The sequence below is a fragment of the Orbicella faveolata genome, unplaced genomic scaffold (genome assembly GCF_042242905.1).
Source record: "Orbicella faveolata isolate gen_17 unplaced genomic scaffold, um_ofav_v1 contig_3, whole genome shotgun sequence".
NCBI classification, from domain to species: domain Eukaryota; kingdom Metazoa; phylum Cnidaria; class Anthozoa; order Scleractinia; family Merulinidae; genus Orbicella; species Orbicella faveolata.
The window spans coordinates 1,065,103-1,086,299 of NW_028301558.1; the positions used below are offsets into that span (position 1 = coordinate 1,065,103).

General features: G+C 37.3%; 2 pseudogenes; one reads left to right on the plus strand and one right to left on the minus strand.

Moving 5' to 3' along the window:
• Nucleotides 1-1,471: 1,471 nt before the first annotated feature.
• On the plus strand, nt 1,472-2,983 carry LOC149106005 (uncharacterized; annotated as a pseudogene).
• A 7,282-nt stretch (nt 2,984-10,265) lies between these two features.
• Nucleotides 10,266-11,908, minus strand: LOC149106006 (uncharacterized; annotated as a pseudogene).
• Between the last annotated feature and the right edge of the window lie 9,289 nt (nt 11,909-21,197).

Consider the following 21,197-nt stretch of genomic DNA (forward strand, 5'->3'; position numbering starts at 1 on the left):
CTGCTACTACTGCTACTACTGCTACTACTGCTACTACTGCTACTACTGCTACTACTGCTACTACTGCTACTACTGCTACTACTGCTACTACTGCTACTACTGCTACTACTGCTACTACTGCTACTACTGCTACTACTGCTACTACTGCTACTACTGCTACTACTGCTACTACTGCTACTACTGCTACTACTGCTACTACTGCTACTACTGCTACTACTGCTACTACTGCTACTACTGCTACTACTGCTACTACTGCTACTACTGCTACTACTGCTACTACTGCTACTACTGCTACTACTGCTACTACTGCTACTACTGCTACTACTGCTACTACTGCTACTACTGCTACTACTGCTACTACTGCTACTACTGCTACTACTGCTACTACTGCTACTACTGCTACTACTACTACTACTACTACTTCTGCGAGCACCGTTGCTACACTATATGTTTTCGGGTCAGCTGCGTTGTTCAGCAACTCGTTTGTTTACTCGCGGGTGTCGATCGAGAAAACAAAATAAAAATTGAAATCTAGATTTTGGAAGCGCTCTTTTTGGAATTAGTCGCGTTAGAATCCTTAACTTATTTTTAGTCTCCTGTCCAATTTTTCAGAATTTTCAACAACAACTTTTATTAGAGATCCTGGCACTTTTCCTTGATTTTAATTTGTAAACTTATTCTTGATAATTGTTATATTGAACGTGCTGATTTATTTGGATCATACACCCTATGCTTGATAGTGGAAATTCAGAAATGAAAAGATTTTTCACTAAGTGAATTCTGCGAATTCATGCTAGTAGAACACTGCGCATGTACTGAAATCAGCGTTAATTTTCGAATTAGACGAATTAGACAGCTGATTGACAGCACGGGTGTGATCCAGATAAAAGAGCGCGGGCCAAACCTACGCATCAGAGTTGTAGTAATCGCTGTAATCAGTCAAGAGTGGCAGTAGGGGAACGTTGTCAGTATTGCAATGAAGTCTTCAATGGTGGAAATAAAAAGCGAGCTAACCAAACAAAGAGTGTTTAAGTGATCGGCTAATTTCCCCAAGGTCGCTTTAACAAGCTGGTGGAGTTCCGGTTTCGGTGCCCGACGGCCCGGATTTTGTGTCGAAAATCCGATCAGTGGATGACTAGACGTGGCTATGGCCGTAATGTTTTAACCGGACCACTCCGGTTACCAACTGCTCGACCGTGGATGTTGTATTTAACATCATCATCATATGCAGACGGTGGATTAAACGCCAACATTAACGTTTACAGTCGCTGTCTAAAGGGAACTGAGACAAAAAATAAACAGAACTGAACATTGAGGGTTAAGTTCCAAGAAGTAGAAGCCGACGCGTGCGTGTCTTTCTTTTACGGAGTTACTTACAGAACTAAGAGAAACAGGACAAGCTGAGTCAAGCCAAGTCAAGCCAGCACAAACCAGGTCAAGCCAGGACAAGCAAGGAAATCAACCCGCCAGATGGAGCGTAAGGCCTACTGATGTTGCGTACTCATTATTCCTTTTTCGTAACCTTTTCTAGCACCCTATGTTAGTTTTAAATAATATATTTGTTAGTACTTACGTACTTGTGCTACTGTTCGTTGTGGTGATCCAATTCTGTTATGTTTTAGTTAAAAGTTTGCACCGACATTTAATTGGGATTGATAGGAATAGTGGTTGTTGCAATTTATGCCACTTAGGCCTAAAGCCTCTAAAAAGATCGTTACGCGTTCTCAAATACATCAGGCACAGCTGATTGAAACGCACAGAGAAAGTAATATTTGTGTTTGTCCTGTATCCGGTATCATGAATGCTGCCCAAAAAGAAGAATTTAAAGCCTTCTTTACCTCTTTTCTGACGACAATAAAAGGCGATCTAGAAAAAGAAGCGCATGCGACACGCACACAATTAGATTCTCTACAAAATAAGATTGACCAAAAAGCAACTAGTCATGATCACGGCTTGAAGCCAGAAATTTTTGATGGAAATCCTATAGCGGACGCGTCAGTATGGTTGGAGAATTTTCGTGGCATAGCCAAATTAAATAATTGGTCGGAGGAGTTGCAACCTAATGCTTTTTCACTCTATTTGCGGGGCATTGCGCACGCCTGCTTTGTCACATTAGCTGAGGAAACTACCAGCACTTTATCTGCTCTTTTTGATGCGTTTCGCGCACGTTTTGGCTCTGGCCCACAGGATTGGATTTTAAGTCAACAGTTAAGTGCGCGTAAACACGCTCCAAACGAGCCCATCGACGATTACATTACTGATATTACGCGCCTATGCAAACGATTAAAATTGTCTGACGTAGAAACAGTGAGATATTTTATTGAGGTATTACAGGGCGACCTTCAAGCCTATGTGTCACTATAGGTAGGCCAAAGACGTTTCAGGAGGCCGAGTCTCAAGCGTATGAAGGACATCGTCAATCGCCGCCAGGCTGCTTCAGATACTCAATCTGTGTTAACGAAAATGCAAATCACGTTTACTAAATTCCTGGAGCAACCTTCAAGTACTTGAAGAATGCGGTGATAGCCACCGCTGCGCCAGCTCCAGGTCCTTCAGCTGCTGAAAAGAAACTGGACGAATTGTCCAATCACATTAAAACACTCCAAAAACAACAACAGCGTCAGCAGCAGCACATAAACGCAACTTATGCTATGGCTGCTTATGATGATCAGCCTCCTGGGACATCGCGCCCTTTTCAACCTAGTAATTGGCAGGGACCAAACAGTCAACTAGACCAGTTACAGCGACGGTTAACATATTTAGAGAGTGTTTTAAGGCGGTATCAGAATCCGCGCCATTCCGCCAATCGCTCATATGACCGATCTTACAGAGGCTGGAATGATGAATATAGTAATGAATTCCGTATTCACCCTTTCTACAATCGACGTTCTATGTTAGCCATAGAGGAAGCACCAAATTCCAACCAGGGAAACGCCTAAGGACTCTTGTTGGTACCCCAAGAGTCCGTTTTGGCAGAACAAAATTATTTAAATATTATAGACAAGGTTTTCGAAGAGCAACTAGAAACAACAATCAAGTTAGTTATAAGCCCAGAAATTGTTTTACCACTATAGATAGCAGATTCTCTCCAAGACATTCGGTTGCTCGACATAATGTTTCTACTTGTAAAACAGGTGTAAATAGTATTGATGATATTCGCACGGAATCGCCAATTGTAAATAGTCACAATCGCCTTGATGACAGTTTTTCTGACTCGCCTATTTCGGATATCGTGGTAATCCCGGGACACCCATATCCTACTAAAAATATCGTGTCTAAAACACAGTCTAGGGAATCTTTATGTCCGCTTTCTTCGGCGACGAAAAATAGTAATCACAATGTAACTTTTGATAATACATGTTGAGAAAATTAAATACAGTTACCAAATTGAACCAGAGTTCTCAACATACGAGACGCAATAAAAGAAAGGTTAACAGAAATACACAAGTGAAAGTGCGCAAATATCATTTATCAGAAATTGAAAATAAAATGGAGACTGGCTATGTCCATATTAATATTACCAAGAGAATACCGCAAAATCAGACAGTTTCCTCACTCAGCGATGACGCCGCACAAGGTGTTAACAACATGTCAATTTGTCCCGATGGAAACATTAACGCTGGCGTTACCGTGATTATTGATAAACATCATAGTACCTACGTAGATGACCTAGAAAGGAAAGAATTACATCTCAAAGATGTTATCACCACAAACAGTGACGAAAGCATAGGAAAACGGAAACGCATTGAAGAAGTTAAAAATAGATACAAGAAATCATAATATATCGTCAGTTAAATTAAAACCAATATTAAAACAGAAAAGAAGTTACCCAATTTTAAGAGAAGAGATTAACGAGAAAATATTTCACACAGAAATGGAAGACGCTCCAAAGGAAAATGAACAAAGCATTGTGAGTAAACAACCCTTGTAAACCCCTGATCAAGTTGTACAACAGGTTTTACCAAAATCTGACTTACGCAGTCAGACCACTTCAGGTATTTTCAGGACTAGGAATTTAGATTCGGAAGCCATACCCAATGTGCACACAAAGAAAACCGAAACTCTTTCGTATTCCCAGGAAATTACCACTGACTCTCGTCTCTTTGTCTTGCCCAGCCAAGCAAGCTGCCAAGAAGACTTAGTTCACGACAACGCGTGTGAAACACAGCAAATTTCCAGCTCCAAACATAATGAAACAAGCACAACAGTTGACTCAGCTAAAGATTTTTCTAAATTGCCAACTTACGAAGAAGCAGTAACCTTTCCTAGTTTAACAGAATATCTGACCAATACTCCTATGACGGAAGAAATAAGGAAAGTTTTGGATTTTGCAAGGCACAGCCCTCTAAAGGAAGCAATTGTTACTGTTTGGCAGGCCAATACACCTCCTTACAAATTCTTCATGCCAAAACAACGTAAACCACCCGATAAATCAGAAATTCCGTCTTGTATTACTAGAATGAGCCATTGACACGCTTTGGTTATTTATAACTACCAATCATTCACGAAAACAAAGAAACATAAACTAAACCAAAAAAAAAACACTGAAACAAACAAACAACAAACAATTTTGTTAAGTATTTCATGAAGTTACTAAGCGGGGTTTGACACGAATACTACTAAATTTTTGTCTGTTAACTCAGCAGTAAGAAACTCAACTAGGTTTAATCTTCTGTTTACACTTTATATTACAATTAAGATTTTACGTGAGCATTTTTGAACACTGTTATTCCTATCAACCCTTCGCTTATGCGATTTTCTTTTAATGCCGTATGTCCACATAATTTTTACTTGTAGGTTATACATTGTTCAGCTGTAGTGTTGAGTTCGTGAAGATATATATATGTATATATATATATGCCTCCATTTTTTTTGTTATGGTATTGTCATGTTATCTTGCTTGCATTCTATTAACTCACTGTGAGCTAGGGACTAGCTCAATCTAAGGGTGGAGAATATGTAAAACAATAAAATGCAAACAAGATATCAATTCCTAACCATATTTATTCGTTGTAATAATGGGTAAAAAGGCAACGGTAATGTTTTAAGAAATAGGTGTTGGGTCATTCGAAATATAATATTGGAATACTTTAGGTGTTTGGGATACATTGACATTACGGACTTGCTCCTTGACTAGCTGATCAAATGTTGCCTTTCTTATCGTTGTTGTTGTATACGCGGGTGCTACATTTCCTAGGAACTAGTTCTTCGTATGTGTAAATTACCTGACTGTTGTTACGCTGGAAATAGTGCCCTGTAATCTAACTATTTTTAATGTAGTATTTACTTAAATAATTTGTTAACTGATTCTTGCTAGACCTGGTAAAATACCTTGGTACATTCATGTTCTGCGGGCACCGTTGCTATACTACATGTTTTCGGGTCAGCTGCGTTGTTCAGCAACTCGTTTGTTTACTCGCGGGTGTCGATCGAGAAAACAAAATAAAAATTGAAATCTAGATTTTGGAAGCGCTCTTTTTGGAATTAGTCGCGTTAGACTCCTTAACTTGTTTTTAGCTTCCTGTCCAACTTTTCAGTCAAACCTTGCCCTTTTTACTGAGCTGTTCAGGGAGTTTTATAGCGATGTTTAATTACTTTATTCCTACAATCTCCGACAAAAGTCTTGGCACACCTTCCCACTTTTGCAATATCTGTCAGGGCAATTTATCAGTTCGCCCCGTTCCGCCCAAATCAATTTTGTTAATCGTGATGAAGTGGTCATTGCCCGCTTACAACATTGTCGGGGGGGAAGGGGGTTCCCCCTTCTAATGATGTGATTAGGTATTGTCCCCAAAATACCTTGTCAAACGCATTTTCGTGCTGTCTGATCCAGGTGTGCCAAGGACTTTTGTTGAGGATTGTCGTTCACACTTCGACCCAAATAAAGAAAAGATTCCTTACAATAGCAGCGGCACCTCGTTAAGATATGTTTGTACCAAAAGAGCACGTTCACTTAATGAGATGGATGGCTTCAACTGGAACTCCCTCCCACGAAGCTGGGAGTTTGCATACCTATTTCTTGTAACACTTTAGTCGTACAGAATTTTCAACAACAACTTTTATTAGAGATCCTGGCACTTTTCCTTGATTTTAATTTGTAAACTTATTCTTGATAATTGTTATATTGAACGTGCTGATTTATTTGGATCATACACCCTATGCTTGATAGTGGAAATTCAGAAATGAAAAGATTTTTTACTAAGTAAATTCTGCGAATTCTTGGTAGTAGAACACAGCGCATGTACTGACGTCAGCGTTGATTTCCGAATTTGACGTATTAGACAGCTGATTGACAGCACGGGTGTGATCCAGATAAACAAGCGCGGGCCAAACCTACGCATCAGAGTTGTAGTAATTGCTGTAATCAGGCAAGAGTGGCAGTAGGGGAACGTTGTCAGTATTCTAATGAAGTCATCAATAGTGGAAATAAAAAGAGAAGTAACCAAACAAAGAGTATTGAGGTGATCGGCTAATTTCCCCAAGGGTCCCTTTAATCACGCTGCGCGTAGCCCGGTCTCGGCGACTTTCTGGTCATAGTCACTAAGTGAGTTAATATTTCGGCCAGACTGCTTATAAGTAAGCGTTCAAAAATTTTTCTTCTGGACATTTCACTGAAAACCAAAGTCTTCTCCAATTAGTTTAGAGTCCCTAGGGCTGGGAAATATCGCCCAAGTTCCTGGAAATCCACCCAAAGTTGGTCAAAATCGCGCGGCGCGTAGCCAGGTATTTGCGACTTACTAGTCATAGTCACTAAGTGAGTTAACATTTCGTCAACTGAAACCGCGCTGCGCCTAGCCCAGTCTCGGCGACTTTCTAGTGATAGTCACTAAGTGAGTAAATATTTCGGCCAGACTGCTCGTAAGTAAGCGTTCAAAAATTTTTCTTTTGGCCATTTCACTGAAAACCAAAGTCTTCCCGAATTAGTTTAGAGTCCCTACGACTGGAAAATATCGCCCAAGTTCCTGGAAATCCACCCAAAGTTGGTCAAAATCTCGCTGCAGCGTAGCCCGGTCTCGGCGACTTTCTAGTCATAGTCACTAAGTGACTTAATATCTCAGCCTGACTGCTCATAAGTAAGCGTTCAAAAATTTTTCTTCTGGCCATTTCACTGAAAACCAAAGTCTTCTCCAATTAGCTTAGAGACCTTAGGGCTGGGAAATTCCTGGAAATCGACCCAAAGTTGGTCAAAATTACGCTGTGCCTAGCCCGGTCTCGGCAACTTTCTAGTTATAGTCACTAAGTGAGTTAATATTTCGGCCAGACTGCTCATAAGTAAGTTTTCAAAACGTTTTTCTTCTGGCGATTTTTTTGAAAACCGAAAGTAGTATAGTAAATGGCGGTACTAGGACATTATGCAAAAAACGGCATACCCACTCCCCTAGAAACCCAAAAAATACCCTCGCCGGGCCTCAACTCGAAAAATGCATTTTCAGGCCTCTTAGGGTATGTTTTGTCTTAAGCCCTCTCATTGGCAAATTTCATGTCTCCCAACCCTCTAGAAATCAAAAAAAATCCTTCTACTAGAAACCCTTCGCGAAGTCGGGTCATGACCAAAAAGTACTCTTGCCACCCCTCTGGAAATCAAAAAACTCCTTTAGCCAGAAACAGCATAAATTAGGCTATCTCAGGCCTCTGCAAATCAAAAACTTATTCACCAAGTGGCAAAACAGAGCTTTTGAATTTGATATAAAAGAGAAACGTTATTGATATATTGGTAGTATGAGTATGAAAAATGAAATTGAAATATATAAGGTTCATCCTTTGTATAATAAATATGCCGCGTCGAATCTTGGCAAGGTTATTAATACCAGAACAATGAAAATAGTTGGGTGCAGCTTAAATCATTGTGGATATAATCGTTGTTCTGTCAGCGGGCTGGGATTCAAACAAAACTCAATGCTAGCTCACAGATTTATATGGGAATGTCTCAACGGTTCAATTCCGAGTGATAAAGTCATTGATCATATTAATGATGTGAAAACTGATAATAGACTGTGTAATTTACAATTATTATCACAAAGTGAGAATAGTAAGAAAGCAGCAAAAAATCGAGATTATTCTTTTGTGAAGTATAATCATTTGAATAAGAAAAAAGTCAAATCAATAAACCGCTCCGATGGGACGATTATGATTTTCAAAAGTTTATCCAGTGCTGGAAAAAAGCTTCATGCTAGTGCTGGTTCAGTGAAAATGACTTGCGATAAAAAATATGGCTATAAATATGCCTTTTCAAAGTTAGACGGCTCCAAGTATTCATTTGAATACATGGCTTTATATAAAATATACATATAGCCAGAAACAATAATATTTTTGGCTATCATAATAGCAAAAGCAGATATGGCAAAAATAACACATCTGATAGACGATCTATCTGTATATATAGGCTATACTATTTTCACCACAACCAAGTAATGTCGCTAATATACATTACTCGATGAACGTTTATATTTTCAGCACATCCTTTAGTGGTACCCAACTGTTGAAATCATCACTGTATCTCTTCCACTTTACTAACGCTTGCTTCTTCTTATGATTTCTCCTTATGATTTTTTCAATTCTGAATATATCCTGTTTGGCTTTTAACAGCTCAGGGTCATAAAAACTGCCTGTTATCTCTTCACCGTGGAGATCTTTTAATTTGTAAGTGACTGGATTCGCATATTGGATCTTATCAATTGTAAATACTTCCTCAGTCCAATTAGGGGTATATCCTTTGTCGAATACTTTTCTCTTGCCTTTGCTTATTCTAACCTTATCACCGATTTTAAACTTCGGTTTTGATGATGGTTCTGTATTACTATTCAGATTAAAGTATACAATTCCTTCATTTTTTCCTGACTAGCTTCAACAGGTGTCATTTTTATTGAACCATGTTTGGTGTTATTATACTGTTCTAATATTTTGGGTAGAATATCCAAATACTGATTACTGTATTACCCCAAATAGTAAACTGCTTCCACATTTTGGTTTTTATTGTTTTATTCCATCTTTCACAATGATTTTTCTTCATTTACCGTGGAATACAGTGTTATGTTATTCTTATCCAACAAGTCCTTCAAATGCTTGTTATAATAATCTTTACCCTCATCAGTCCATAAGTACTCAGGTTTTCTTCCCTCTCTGATAATGGATTTGAATGCTTCAGTTACAGATTCACCTTTTTTATCCTTCAACGGTACAATCCAACCGTATTTACTAAACGCATCTGAAACCATCAGAAGATATCTGTAGCCCTTGTTCCACTTGCTGAACTGCTGCATTTCAACTAAATCAGAACACCATATTTCATCAATATGATTGACTGTTACACGCCGTCGAGTAAAGTTACGTTTTACTGGTTTGTGTAATTCATCAGCTAATTTTTCTTGCCAGTTCGCTTCACTCGACGGATTCTTCCGTTTTTTGATACCCCAAGACCCAGTTTCTGTTTTTTATCGATCAATCAAGAATCGTGCTGTTGATCCCCTCTTTGGCATTTCACCATATGGTATTTCATCCAGTGATGACACCATTTGCCAATCACAATCACCTTTGTTTTTTTTTTCCCATATCATAACAAATATCGTGATCAGCAGCTATCTCATCCACCTTATTACACGGTTGTACGTACCATTTGAGAACTCACCGGTGCATGGGTTGTATTCTAATTACTTATTCAATGGATTATATGGTCCCATTTATTTGTACTTTCCTGGTGTCCATCCAGCCTTTGGTTTTGGTATTTTGCCAATCGCTTTTTGGATATCAATTGCACCTCCTTTGTACATGTCAGCATCAAGATCCATTCTGTCAGTTTTATATTTGTAATTTGGTCTCACTTTGGTTGATAATTAATTAATTGCTTCAGATCCAACTTTTTGAATAACAGGAGTTGCCTTCTTAATTCCCCAATCAATCGCTTTCTTTTGCAATTTTGGATTTCTTATAAATTCCTAGCCCGGAACCTATTTGTTTATTGGAGAGTTTCAGAAGAACATTCGGATCACCTCTTGCTAATACTCTTGCCAAATCTCTAGCTTGTTTTCTGGTTAATAGATTGTGACAAGTATTCACAAGATCACTAATACTATTATTTGGTATCATAAAAACACCACCTGTTTGGCTTCTTCCCGTTATTTTCTTCACAATTTGGAAAGCACCTTCTGAAGCTAATCCGGCCAATGCAGATAATGCAAGGTTTTCTTTGCTATGGTAGGTGCAAAAGTACGACCTAAACTTAATATGCTTGTCAACAGACTATCTCGAACCTCGTTTCTGATATTAGTCTTAGCCAGTTTGATGTCCAATCCTTTATTCAGCTGTTTATTCTTGTGCAATCGTTTCGGCACATTTTGTGCAACGTACAAAACGTTATTTCCAGTTAGTGCATCTTTTGAAAGCCTGAGAACAATGGTTTCACGCTTATGAAATGCACTAGCAAGATTCTTTTTCTGATTTGGTGATAATTTCACCCTTATTTCAAATAATTGCGTCATATATTATATAGATTATATAAAATATGTATTTTGAAAAACATCCTCGTATTGAGGAATAACTAACTAACTTCTATATTTGCTATTCTATTTATTTACACAATAACTAACTCATTACCAATTTTGTTAATCACAACCAGCATCTCTTCGTAAAAGACAATTGCGTCAACATTGAATGCAGCTGCTGGAGCAGCATTTATTTTGTATCTGAAAATTAACTGTTTGGGATCCCTTGTAACTTTTTCTGTTTGGTTTGTTAAATCAAAATATATCATACCATAAAGACCATTAAAATTTGCAAGATTCAGTTGTGTACCAGTATTAAAATCATTTCTTCTTGCAGCATAAGACAAATCGTTAAAAATTCTCACCTTAGTTTCTCTATCATACTCAGTTTCTGGATAAAATATTCCACTTCCATATTCTAATGTACATGTCGTCAGATAACTATTAGCATCAGCGGCATTCAATTTATAGGTATCAAATAAGTAAGGATTTTCTGCCACGACATTTGTTTTATTTCTTTGGAGATATACAAATATATGTTTAACATAATCCACACTTGCTGAAATCTGATCAAAACCACTTGCTTGTGCTGGAGCGGACATTTGATAGACGATCTCAGATAGGACCATTTAGTTTCTTTCAAAAATGAGCTGACAAAATTGTCATATAGACTATCTTTTGGAATTAATTTGGGCACCCATAATAGAAAACGATTAATGGCGACTCTTCCATCATCGGCAGCATCTGCTTTTTGAATTAGCTCATCATCATTCTGAAGTGTTATATTGAATTGTAATTGCATTGGTATAAGCATCTTATTTTCTAACACTTCGAAGAATGAATATCTATTGACAGGAATAATAACATTGACATCAGCATTTCCCACTGTTAACCTTCGTCTTGCTTCAAATCCTGCATTCTGATTAGCATTAGCAATCTCATGGCTAGTATCCAAATACCAAAGACCGTTTTTTGCAACTGATCTGCTGAAATCATCAGAATACTCCAATAGATTCTTAACAAAACTGACCTTGTGGAGATTATCTGTATCATATACGATTTTACCAGCAGATTTGATCATCAGATGATTGATGAAAGAGTGTGAGCCATTGATGACCGTAATTCTATCACCTCCACCATAAGCTGTTCCATCAGCGAGGTTTGGTACTTGAAACAGAATTTTTAAAATAAGCATTATACCAATCGTAAAACGCTGATCTGTCATTGATTGTAAATTTGTATCCATTTTTATCTTGGTGTTCACCATTAGCTGGTGCTCTGATTGCATCATCTGACTGGTATCTTACAAACTCATTTCGTTGTAACATTTCACTTGATCTAAAAGCCATTATACTATTAGTTTAGATAAAAATTCGTGTTTTATAATATTTGACCAAGTATTGGAATTGAGTTGAATGGACTGTTTTTCCGAGCAGTAGTCCCTTTCCTTTCCTTTTCCTTACACCTTCTCCTGATATTAAGCGATTCAAGTGTTGGTGTTTTTTGTTTCACACCTCTTAGTCGTTTCATCATCAGATCAGCTGATTTCTCTGCTGCTTTTTTTACCCAAACGCTCACCAGCGTGTTCTACTCCGGCCGGATTTTATTGCTTTTTTCGCGATTGGTTTGGCAACATTTTGGAATACAGATGACGCTATACTTCTTATCGGTTTGAATATATTGTCAACAATCAAACCGTTTCGTTTGTGTTTTTACACAAATTTACCCATTTGAGGATGGTAAAATCTTTTGAATTCATACGATTTCATATAAATAAATTCGACAATTCTTTTCAACAGTAAGCTAAAAGCTGTATCTGCGCCATTAAGATTTATCTGTCGTCCTTTGCCATCGGTTATATATATTCTCATTCTCGAAATGGTGTTCTTATTCACAGGATTAAATGTGACTCTTTGCGGTTCCATAGTGAAACTAAATGACGGTTTGAGGATACTGGTTGAGAAAGATTAAATTATATCTGTATCTCCTCCATTAACAAGGCTGATATTAACCAAATCACAGTGTATGTTTAGCATTTCTGTATCTTGACTTAAATCAGGCATTCGTGACCCATAATTTTCAGCATCTTTAAGAAAGCCAACGAGCTCGTGAAAATTTGATTGGGTGAGATCTAGTTGGTAGCCTGTTTTCAATTTTATTAATACTCTGTAGGTGGAGTACTGAAATTTTAAAATTATTGGATGTTTATCAAGATCATCATCACCATCTTTTTTATCATCGTCATCATCTTTTTGTCAGACTGGTCATAAATTGAATATTAACGGTGGAACTTCCATGAATGTGGATTTAGATATGGGGAACAACAAAATAATAAACATTACACCTGGCAGCGACAACAATGATGCAGTCAATTATCAACAGTTAACAACCAAAGCAAACGAAAATGAAACGCTTTTACTTGATGGTTCAAATAAAATGGCTGCTGATTTAGACAGGAGTAACAACAAAATCATCAACTTATCCACTGACTCCCACAACGTGCTGTCAACCAGCAATATCAGGTACGTAAACCAAGTCAACGGGGCTATGATTATAACGCTGACTGATAGTTTTACAAAAAAAATAAATGACTCACATATCAGCGACTCAACAAACAAAAAAAGTGTTTTCCAATGTCTTATGGATGATGTTAATCAATCAACACGTGAGAGTAACATTATTGTTGATGGTATCGAAGACTTTTCTGATTCACCTCATGATATTAGTAAGAAAGCTTACAGTTTCAGAATTGGAAAAGACGCACAAAACTGGTATGCATTTCGACTGGGATTCAACATGTATCTACTTCCTGAGGGTGAATTCACTTTGGTGATTGAATTCTTCCCACCAACTATGGATCAGGTGACAGTGTCAGTTGTTTCTTCCTAACTGAATATCAGTCAACAAACAATCAGGCTGTTTTCGAAATATAGTGGATTCATCATTCACTTCCATAAGTACGATGTAACTCCACCTGAATACAATTACGTTAATAATAATAATAATAATAATAATAATAATAATAATTTATTCATTTATAGTGCGCTTTTTAACATACCAGCTGATCAAAAGCGCATTACAACAATAAATAACCTAAAACTATACAAGTATTAAAAATCTACAATAAAATTTAAAAATAATTAAAAAAACACTACATCATTTATTTATATATACATATTTAAGAAATATTAAAAGCTAATTTAAAAAGATAAGTTTTCAGATTTGACTTAAACGTGGAAATACATTTGATCATGCGGAGGCTAACAGGAAGAGCGTCACACAGAGTGGGCGCAAACACACTCAGTGAAGGATCTGTCACCAAATGACTTTTTCATTCTCCCCGAAGGATGCTTTAATAAAACACCTTCACAGAAAAATGCGAGTCGAACCAGGCGCCTAGATTACGCACTACCTTAACAGGCTTAATATCGATCATGCCAACACGGACTGAACTGTGATTAATTTTCAGCAACTGTTGTCTCGATCCGATAACAAGAAATTCAGTCTTATCATCGTTGATCTTTAATTTGTCCCGGTACATCCATTTACGTAAGTCACTAGTGCATCGCTCCATAGCTTCCAATGCCTTCACTTGATCCATAGGCCTATTAGGATTAAAAGACAAGTAAAGTTGCGTGTCGTCAGCGAAGCAGTGCGCATTCGGCAGGTGGACTTGTACTATCTCAAAGAGCTTGGAGGCGTAAACCACAAACAGAAGCGGGCCGAGACAGCTGCCTTGTGGGACACCAAAACGCAGATCGAAGCTACCAGATGTAGCCCTCTCAAACAAAACACGCTGGCTGCGTCCCGACAAATAGGACGAGAACCACTCTAAAGCCTTCCCGCCTATACCAAAATCAGTGGTCAAGCGTTTTAGCAAAATCGCGTGGTCCACGGTGTCAAAAGCAGCGCTTAAATCTAAGAGGACAAGTAGTGTAACACGCTGCGAGTTCATATTCAACGTTGACTTGAAATGTCAGGGTATTACAAACAGTCCATCTCAGGGGCGTGGTCATTTGGTTATTTATGGGATCGAGGGAAAACAGAGCGCTCTGAGCTAAGATGTCTTCGATGAGCTGTATTATTTAGAAAATGGCAAACTGACATTCAAAACTGCTGTTGAATTTCAAACAGAAAACTTTAATGAAAATATTGACATGAAAAATCAGATAAAAAAATGTCCAAGACGGTGTCGAAAATAATGATACTGTGAATATCAAACAGTTGAATGAGTTTGAAGATAATCTTGTAAAATTTTTCAGAAGAGAAATGCAAACCAAAATCGATCCTTTCAACTACAACATCACTGAACTGACAACAAAAGTATACGTTGCTGAAAAACAAATAGCCCGAGTGGCATTGCACGACGAGGTGTTAAAAAGATTATTCGAATTTTACGCAGACTTGTTAGATCCAGAAGAGTTCAAAAGAAGTGGTCCTAGTGTGACTGCGTTGGACGATTTGAAAGTGACTACTCGGACTGGTTCACCAAGTAGTATACCATTTTCTGTTTTCAATTTAACTTACCGTTTCCGTGGTTTCTATGGCGAAATGAATGTCAATATCGACGTCTAGAAAGATTTCTCCATGTTTTTCGTTATCAAACATGATACTAATTTTTCAGAGAATTTTGGCGCGTTTGTAAATACTCAGAGAGACATATTCTATGTAAGAATACTGAATCGTTTAGACAGTAGTGGTAGTGGTGGTAGAACTTACCGACTTACAATCACATTCAATCGTAACGAACAACTATTTATCGATATAACAAATAATTTCAAAAATAAACAATTCATGATATGGGTTGTTAAAAACGGTGAAAATATAAATGCCGAAATTGCAGGAATGCCTGGTACAATAACAACAACACGTTCTTTTCCTCAACCTACATCTTCAAAAATACATATCGAATGGGGTTCACAACAAACCTTTATGCAATTGGTGGAGATGCTTTTCACGCTATGGTAGCAGCAGAAAAAAAAGGTTGGGGACATATTTTGAATTGGATTAAATAATATCTAAACCATATATATGAAAGCATCAAAGACTGCTTTCAATTTCAATCATATCGATAACAATTTAACCGAAGCTGAGATATCAGAGTTGAAAGCTTTGTACAAATACTATCATAATAGACATGTGTCCATTATACGACAAGTTTGAGGATAAGTTTAATAAATTGTTCACAAGTGAATAAGATTAATTATTTTACTCCAATAATATTCAACATCAGCAAAGTTTTTTGGACCTCGTTATTGGTATATTATCAGTCGGTAAATCCAAAAATTCGAAAATTTTTTTAGAATAAAATTAATGTTAATCATTCGTTTACGATCACCATTAATTTGTGGCATCATCCTGTCTATTTTTCGGAAAATATCATGTATTCTATTTTTATTGTGTACTGATAATTGCCATCCATTTTTACTAGTGATATCGTTTAACACATTGTCTAAATGATATTTTCTTTGTTAAACCGATTTCTTGACAATCTTGTACTTGTTTTCATAAAAATCAACGTACTCACTGGCTGTATCATAACCACTTACTGTACCACAATTGCGGCATACATTTGTACTCTTGTTATTTATCATGTCTTGTTTTTCACAACATGACACTATTTTAATTGTTGGCTGTTGTAATTCTTCATCGCAAAATGGACAATTGATGTAGTCCATTTTGATCATTTCTTCGTGGATAACATTTCCACAATTAAACTTATTTGTTTCACTCAATTCCATCACCAATAATATATCTTGTTTTCTCTCCATATGTTTTTAGTCTGAATCAGTTTCTTCGTAGTCTGATGGCAACCATTCTTCACCCGAAGGTTGAGAATCCCAAATTGAACTCTGACTTGATTGGCTTGATTGACTTAGTCTTTGGGTTTGACTTTGGCTTGATTGACTTGATTGACTCGATTGGCTCGACTGGCTTACACTTTGGCTTGATTGACTTGTGTCCCATGATTGACTCATATTAATAGAATGGATAAAATTATGTGCCAATATTGTATGAACAAGTATGAAGTATACTCATTTGTATCAAGTAAATTTTCGAATAAAAGGTTCTAATTTGTTTACAAAAAAGAATCATTTTGGAATAAATTGAACCGATTATTAAAGTAATATATATGGAAGTTACACGTTGGTTCTGTCCGTATTGTTTAGAATATTATTTGTTGGTGTATATAGTCCCACATAAACTAAATATGAAGCATCAAACGAATAAAGTAGAGTTTGAGAAGAGATATGATGAATAAGAACGATGCGTTTCTAAGGTTTTAGAAATAATAGGATGAATGTGTTTCTTACGCCCAAGAAATAAACTGAAAACGATTAGGGAAAGTCCAGTGGATTATGTGTTTCTTACGCGCAAGAAATAAAGTGAGAACGATCAGGGAAAGTCTAGTGGATGATGTGTTTCTTACGCGTAAGAAATAAAGTGAGAACAATTAGGGAAAGTCCAGTAGATGATGCGTTTCTTACGCTTAAGAAATAAAGTGACAAAGATTAGGGAAAGTCTAGTGGATTATGTGCTTCTTACGCGTAAGAAATAATAAAGTGAGACCGATTAGGGAAAGTCTAGGCGATGATTTGTTTCTTTCGCGTAAGAAATAAAGTGACAACGATTAGGCAAAGTCCACTGGATTATGTATTTCTTACCCGCAAGGAATAATAAAGTGAGAATGATTAGGGAAAGTCCAGTGGATTACGTGTTTCTTAGGCGTAAGAAATAAAGTGAGAACGATTAGGGACAGGCCAGTGGATGATGTATTTCTTACGGATAGGAAATAAAGTGAGAACGATTAAGGAAAGTCCAGTAGATGATGTGTTTCTTACGCGTAAGAAATAAACTGAGAACGATTAGGGAAAGTCCAGTGGATTTTGTGTTTCTTACGCGTAAGAAATGATAAAGCGAGAACGATTAGGGAAAGTCCAGTGGATGATGTGATTTTAACGCGTAAGAAATAAAGTGAAAACGATTAGGGAAAGTGTAGTCGATAATGTGTTTCTTACGCGCAAGAAATAGAGTGAGAACGATTAGGGAAAGTCCAGTGGATTATGTGTTTCTTACGCGCAAGAGATAAAGTGAGAACGATTAACGAAAGTCCAGTAGATTTTGTGTTTCTTACGCGCAAGAAATAAAGTGAGAACGATTAGCGAAAGTCCAGTGGATTATGTGTTTCTTACGCGCAAGAAATAAATTGAGAACGATTAGCGAAAGTCCAGTAGATTATGTGTTTCTTACGCGCAAGAAATAAAGTGAGAACGATTAGGGACAGTCCACTGGATTTTGTGTTTCTTACGCGCAAGAAATAAAGTGAGAACGTTTAGCGAAAGTCCAAGGGATGATGTGTTTCTTACGCGTAAGAAATAAAGTGAGAACGATTAGGGAAAGTCCAGTGGATTATGTGTTTCTTACGCGCAAGAAAGAAAGTGAGAAACATTAGGGAAAGTCCAGTGGATTTTGTGTTTCTTACGCGCAAGAAATAAAGTGAGAACGATTAGCGAAAGTCGAGTGGATTATGTGTTTCTTACGCGCAAGAAATAAAGTGAGAACGATTAGCGAAAGTCGAGTGGATTATGTGTTTCTTACGCGCAAGAAATAAAGTGAGAACGATTAGGGAAAGTCCAGTGGATTGTGTGTTTCTTACGCGCAAGAAATAAAGTGAGAAACATTAGGGAAAGTCCAGTGGATTTTGTGTTTCTTACGCGCAAGAAATAAAGTGAGAACGATTAGGGAAATTCTAGTAGATAATGTGTTTTTTACGCGTAACAAATAAAGTGAGAAAGTTTTTGGAAAGTGTAGTGGATGATGTGTTTCTTACGCGTAAGAAATAAAGTGAGAACGATTAGGGAAATTCTAGTGGATGATGTGTTTCTTACGCGTAAGAAATAAAGTGAGAACGATTAGGGAAATTCTAGTGGATGATGTGATTTTAACGCGTAAGAAATAAAGTGAAAACGATTAGGGAAAGTGTAGTAAATAATGTGTTTCTTACGCGTAAGAAATAAAGTGAGAACGATTAGGGAAAGTCCAGTGGATGATTTGTTTCTTACGCGCAAGAAATAAAGTGAGAACGATTAGCGAAAGTCCAGAGGATTATGTGTTTCTTACGCGCAAGAAATAAAGTGAGAACGATTAGGGAAAGTCTAGGCGATGATTTGTTTCTTTCGCGTAAGAAATAAAGTGACAACGATTAGGCAAAGTCCACTGGATTATGTATTTCTTACCCGCAAGGAATAATAAAGTGAGAATGATTAGGGAAAGTCCAGTGCATTACGTGTTTCTTATGCGTAAGAAATAAAGTGAGAACAATCAGGGAAAGTCCAGTGAATGATATCTTTCTTACGGGTGAGAAATAAGGTAAGACCGATTAGGCAAAGTACAGTGGATGATGTGTTTCTTACGGGTAAGAAATAAAGTGAGAACGATTAGGGAAATTCTAGTGGATAATGTGTTTCTTACGCGTAAGAAATAAAGTGAGAAAGATTAGGGAAAGTGTGGTGGATGATGTGTTTCTTACGCGTAAGAAGTAAACTGAGAACGATTAGGGAAATTCTAGTGGATGATGTGTTTCTTACGCGCAAGAAATAAAGTGAGAACCATTAGGGAAAGTCCAGTGCATTATGTGTTTCTTACGCGCAAGAAATAAAGTGAGAACGATTAGGGAAATTCTAGTCGATCATGTGTTTCTTACGCGTAACAAATAAAGTGAGAACGATTAGGGAAAGTCAAGTGGATTTTCTGTTTCTTACGCCCAAGAATAAAGTGAGAACGATTAGGGAAATTCTAGTCGATCATGTGTTTCTTACGCGTAACAAATAAAGTAAGAACGATTAGGGAAAGTCCAGTGGATTTTGTGTTTCTTACGCGCAAGAAATAAAGTGAGAACGATTAGGGAAATTCTAGTCGATCATGTGTTTCTTACGCGTAACAAATAAAGTGAGAACAATTAGGGAAAGTCCAGTGGATTATCTGTTTCTTACGCGCAAGAAATAAAGTGAGAACAATTAGGGAAAGTCCAGTGGATTTTGTGTTTCTTACGCGCAAGAAATAAAGTGAGAACGATTAGGGAAATTCTAGTCGATCATGTGTTTCTTACGCGTAACAAATAGAGTGAGAACGATTAGGGAAAGTCAAGTGGATTTTCTGTTTCTTACGCCCAAGAAATAAAGTGAGAACGATTAGGGAAATTCTAGTCGATCATGTGTTTCTTACGCGTAACAAATAAAGTGAGAACGATTAGGCAAAGTCCAGTGGATTTTGTGTTTCTTACGCGCAAGAAATAAAGTGAGAAACATTAGGGAAAGTCCAGTGGATTTTGTGTTTCTTACGCGCAAGAAATAAAGTGAGAACGATTAGGGAAATTCTAGTCGATCATGTGTTTCTTACGCGTAACAAATAAAGTGAGAACGATTAGGGAAAGTCAAGTGGATTTTCTGTTTCTTACGCCCAAGAAATAAAGTGAGAACGATTAGGGAAATTCTAGTCGATCATGTGTTTCTTACGCGTAACAAATAAAGTGAGAACGATTAGGGAAAGTCCAGTGGATTTTGTGTTTCTTACGCGCAAGAAATAAAGTGAGAACGATTAGGGAAATTCTAGTCGATCATGTGTTTCTTACGCGTAACAAATAAAGTGAGAACAATTAGGGAAAGTCCAGTGGATTATCTGTTTCTTACGCGCAAGAAATAAAGTGAGAACAATTAGGGAAAGTCCAGTGGATTTTGTGTTTCTTACGCGCAAGAAATAAAGTGAGAACGATTAGGGAAATTCTAGTCGATCATGTGTTTCTTACGCGTAACAAATAGAGTGAGAACGATTAGGGAAAGTCAAGTGGATTTTCTGTTTCTTACGCCCAAGAAATAAAGTGAGAACGATTAGGGAAATTCTAGTCGATCATGTGTTTCTTACGCGTAACAAATAAAGTGAGAACGATTAGCCAAAGTCCAGTGGATTTTCTGTTTCTTACGCGCAAGAAATAGAGTGAGAACGATTAGGGAAAGTCAAGTGGATTTTCTGTTTCTTACGCGCAAGAAATAAAGTGAGAACGATTAGGGAAATTCTAGTCGATCATGTGTTTCTTACGCGTAACAAATAAAGTGAGAACAATTAGGGAAAGTCCAGTGGATTTTGTGTTTCTTACGCGTAACAAATAAAGTGAGAAACATTAGGGAAAGTCCAGTGGATTTTGTGTTTCTTACGCGCAAGAAATAAAGTGAGAACGATTAGGGAAAGTCCAGTGGATTTTGTGTTTCTTACGCGCAAGAACTAAAGTGAGAACGATTAGGGAAATTCTAGTCGATCATGTGTTTCTTACGCGTAACAAATAAAGTGAGAACGATTAGGGAAAGTCCAGTGGTTTTTGTGTTTCTTACTCGCAAGAAATAAAATGAGAAACATTAGGGAAAGTCCAGTGGATTTTGTGTTTCTTACGGGCAAGAAATAAAGTGAGAACGATTAGGGAAATTCTAGTCGATCATGTGTTTCTTACGCGTAAGAAATAAAGTGAGAAAGATTAGGGAAAGTGTGGTGGATGATGTGTTTCTTACGCGTAAGAAGTAAACTGAGAACGATTAGGGAAATTCTAGTGGATGATGTGTTTCTTACGCGCAAGAAATAAAGTGAGAACCATTAGGGAAAGTCCAGTGCATTATGTGTTTCTTACGCGCAACAAATAAAGTGAGAACGATTAGGGAAAGTCAAGTGGAT